The sequence below is a fragment of the Arachis ipaensis genome, chromosome B04 (assembly GCF_000816755.2).
Source record: "Arachis ipaensis cultivar K30076 chromosome B04, Araip1.1, whole genome shotgun sequence".
Taxonomy (NCBI): domain Eukaryota; kingdom Viridiplantae; phylum Streptophyta; class Magnoliopsida; order Fabales; family Fabaceae; genus Arachis; species Arachis ipaensis.
In genome coordinates this window covers 125553651-125558312 of record NC_029788.2, presented here as the reverse complement: position 1 = coordinate 125558312, position 4662 = coordinate 125553651, and positions in this window count along the sequence as shown.

Sequence of the window (4662 nt, the reverse complement as noted above, 5' to 3'; positions counted from 1 at the left end):
ATTAAGGGATAAGCATGATTTTGGTCCCCAACATAGAGGCTGAAAATTTATTTCGTCTCCGGCCTTTTTTTCGCTCTAAAATGACCCCCAAAGTTTCAGTTTGTTTTAAAATCGTCCTTCGGACAAAAATACCTTCTTCCTTCAACCCAAAATCAACCACCACCACCACCACCAGAACAGAACTACCACCACCACCACATTATCATCATGGTCATCATCATCATCATCATCATCATCATCATCATCTGAACAGAACCACCACCACCACCAGAACCCACCACCACCACCACCAATTTTAAAATCATCATGGTCATCATCATCATCATCAGAAATCCACAACAATATTCCACAACAAATTTCAACAACAATAATATTCCACAACAAATTTCACAAAAAATCCAGAAATTTCACAAACAAATCCAGTTAATAGAAGAAGAAGAAGAAAGAAGAAGAAGAAGAAGAATTGGTGGTGCGAAGGTGCGGCGGAAGAAGAAGAAGAAGAAGAAGGAGGTGGTGGTGCGGTGGTGTGGCAGAGCGCATGGGTTTTTGAATTAGCGATTTAACTAATTAGTAATGAACTATTGATTAAACTACTTGTTTTGAATTTAATTACGTATACAATTATATAAATTATATTTTAATTAAGAATTTTAAATAATTTATATATTAACAGTCAAAATCACAACACCAATAATGTTGGTCTAATGAGAATTGTGGGATTTAAGAAAGGCTTTGGATTTTGTGACAAAATCACAGCTTGCATTACAAAAAATAACTTGTTAAATGGTTATATTTTTATTATTTTTCTTTAAGTAAAAGTCTATTTTAAGTTTGCTTGATTATTATATAGGTTTTTTTTTATTTACTTAAATAAAATTTGAGTAAATGCTAAAAATGGTCTCTGAATTTCAAATCGGTATTCAATTTAGTCCTTGATTTTTTTAAATGACCAACTAAATCCCTTAAAATCAGAAACGTGCATCTCCATTAGTCCCTCGCAGAAGTGCCGTCTAAATGTTGCTGATGTGGAACGTTAACTGCCATGTGGACATTCCATTAAACGACGCCGTTTAAGGAGTGGATGCCCTAAGTGTGTAAAACGACGTCGTTTCCAATAACACCTTCTCCCCCTTCCACTTCAACGTTTCCCACCAAAACTTCAGAAAAGCTTTCTCTTCTTCTCTGTCCGTTCATTCTCCCATACTTCCCACTCACATTTGCTCGCCGAGGATCATCCTTAGAATCTGTTCTCTCCGGTCAATGAAGTAGTTATCGACGAAGCATCACCTTCGTACACTGCCGACGGTGAGAGGTAACAGTTCAAGTTGATTATTCTCTTCCATTTTTTGTATTTCATTGAAGGTTCTTGATACTTATGTGTGAATGCATTGTTGTATATGTAAGGGAGTGGTTTAGAATGTTGTAGTTGTTGATGGCGCAAATGTTAGGGTTTAGGGTTTCTAATATGAAACTTGTAACCACATAAATCATAATCTGGTTTAAGTTATAGTCAATAGGAAGTAAATATATGCATTCTTATTACAAATATAGTTTGATTTCTAGTTCTTTGTAATTTTTAGTTATCTCTTCAGTTTTCTATGTTATTATTGATGCTGGGTTTTTTGTACTTCGGATCAGATGATAGGACAAGTAAATAAAGAGAGACTGGCAGAATACCTTGGAGAGCTATAGCAGAAGGAGAACACGAATGATCGATATGTTGCTGCTCTAAAAGGGGAGACTTTAACCAGAAAACCTTATGTGAGGATTCAACCGGTCCCAGAGAAAACTGACACCAGCTCCAGCAAGGAGTAGCGGAAGTAGATAAGTATTTTATTGCAAGATATTGCAAATACTTCGAGTTATCTGTACATTATTTAGAACTTGGAAGAAAGGCTTCAAATATTTATTATGTACCTGATGCTGTTCTGCTCTAGTTTTCTCTGGTTTTATCCTTGGATTTGTTTGTTTAAGCAATAAACCAAAGCAGATGTTGTTAGATGGGAATGAGTGCCCAGGGTTCTCTGCAAACAATATATTAGTTAGGTTCAGGCTAGTGATTTTATGAAATTCTTCTACTATTCTCTTTAATTCTCCTTCCAATGCTGTTTCTGTCTTTGTTCACAGAGGAATGACTTTCATTAAATTTTAAATTTAGCTTTTGCAGTGTTTAATTACTTTGTTTATATTTTGCTTTGGTTTGGTGATAATCAGGGTTTGAAGTTACTTTTCATCTTGTCCATAATGTTTGTACTTGGCAGCATTGTATGATTTTTTGGTCATATGTATAGCCATTAAAATTGAATAGGTAAAACAGAGGCTTGTGTGAGAACCATGAATCGTGTATAGCATTAAGATGTGCAGTCAGACTATCTTGATCATTGCTGCTATCTTTTGATTAATATTTCTTGGTGCTCATAAATTTTCTGCATTAACTATGCACCTCTAATCATGGAGTTTGGGGGAAGTTATGCGAAATTGGTGATCTAGAATCATGTAAAGCCATGTCTTTATATGTGTGTTGACTGTGAACTTGTGACTCTATGATCTTGTTTAGGTTGTGGCTTGGTGATCCTCCAATTATTTAAAGTTAAAGCTGTAAGATTGTGTAAGCACTACAATCAAATGAATTTGGGTTTTAGGGCGAAGAAGAGAAGGAGAGTCGAAGAAGAGAAGGTCGAAGAAGAGAGGTCGAAGAAGAGAAGGAGAGTCGAAGAAGAGAAGAAGAGTCGAAGAACAGAAGAACATAGCATATGGTTTGAAGAAGGGAAGGCAATTAGGGTTTTATAATTGAAATGGACTAATTTAGGTAATATTAGGCAATTCTAGATACCAATTTGAATCAAATTCAACCTTGGCACACATCAGCATACAGCTGGAATGCCCACATGGCAGTTAACGTTCCACATCAGCAACATTTAGACGGCACTTCTGCGAGAGACTAACGGAGATGCACGTTTCTGATTTTAAGGGATTTAGTTGGTCATTTAGAAAAATCAAGGACTAAATTGAATACCGATTTGAAATTCAGGGACCATTTTAGGCATTTACTCAATAAAATTTTGATACCCAATAATGAACTTAGGTGAGAAGGAGGAATAAGTTAATATTTAATTTGACTCCTAAAATTTGAAGTTGGGTTCAATTTGGTCTTTAAATTTTTAAAGGACTCAAATTGGGTCTCAAAATTTATAATCACAACTCACATTAATCATTGAGTTAATCTCTGTTAACGACGTGTTGATTTAGTACATTAACTTATGATTTGTATTCTTCACCTAAATTCCATGTGATCGATAAAGATTTATTAGAGTTGTAGAAGCTTGATTGTTATTCTCAAAGCCGCAAAAATTTCAAATTGAACTTATTATTATTGTCTTTGTGAGGATGTTAGAAAGCCAATCAAACTTCTAGGAAGTCTAGTAGGTCTTAATCACATGAAATTTAGGCAAAAAGTTCAAATCACATGGAATTTAGGAGCCAATCACTCGTCTTAAAAGTTTAAGCAACATGAATAATTATATCTCTAATAAATTTGATTAGTGAGTAATTAGATCAGACTGATTCAGGTTTAATTTAATAAAAAAATATACTGAAACTAATTAAAATGTAATTGAATTAGTTTAGATCGGAGTTAGGAGTATTTTTTTAACATAAAGTCTAACCTATCGAATTCAATTTAAAAACTGAATTGATTTGGTTTGAGTAATCGAATACCTATTATACCTGATCCAAATAAAAATTGGTTTAATTGTTAATGTTGCAAGTGTGAGGCGTATGAAATTAGTCCCACATTAACGAAAATAAGAAAGAGTGAGGAGTTTATAAGATGAGAGATAAAAAAAAACAAGAATTTATAAGATAAAAGACCTATTAATTTTGATTCATTTTCGAAATCTCCACATCAGATTATCTAGTCTAGCTCAATTATGATAATTATAACTAATATTATGTTTTTAACTTTATTATACTTTTATTTTAATTTTGCTTCTTAATATCAAACATTAAAACTAAAATATGATATCAAATTCAATAATTGTTTAGTGCTTTTGATATATTTTTTTTCAGTAATTCTTTAGTTAATAACAAATTCCTAAATAAAATTTTGATATGCAATAGATTAATATTTGGCCAACTGAATTGAGAGATACAACAGGAAATAATAAAAATAATGATAGTTATATCTATGCGTCAGAGTGGCTGGGTCTCGCACAAAATAATCCTATTAGAATATATAAGAATCTCTCATGTAAATTAGGAAAGCAAAATAAGACCAAAAAAAAAAATGGGCTATGCATGGTGACAATGCAAGAAGAAGGAAAATAGTACATGCGTATTCAATTTGCACCGATTCAAGTTTTCTTTAAAAGACTTGATGGTGTCACCTTGAAGTCTTCGATTGACAAAGAACCTTATCTTTTATTGCTTTATAATTATTTCACTTACATATATATACCAACTATGTTTAGTACTGAAATCCTTAAACAAACAATTAGGTAAGGTGCATGGATATGTTCCTATTTATATAATCAAACAGCTTCTGGATTAGCTCTTTGAAAAAACCTTGCATCTATCTTAAAAGTATATTTGCAAGTTCAGATATATTTTAGAAGGAGAAATAATGAAAGGATAGAAAAACTTATTAAGTGATTTGAATGTATT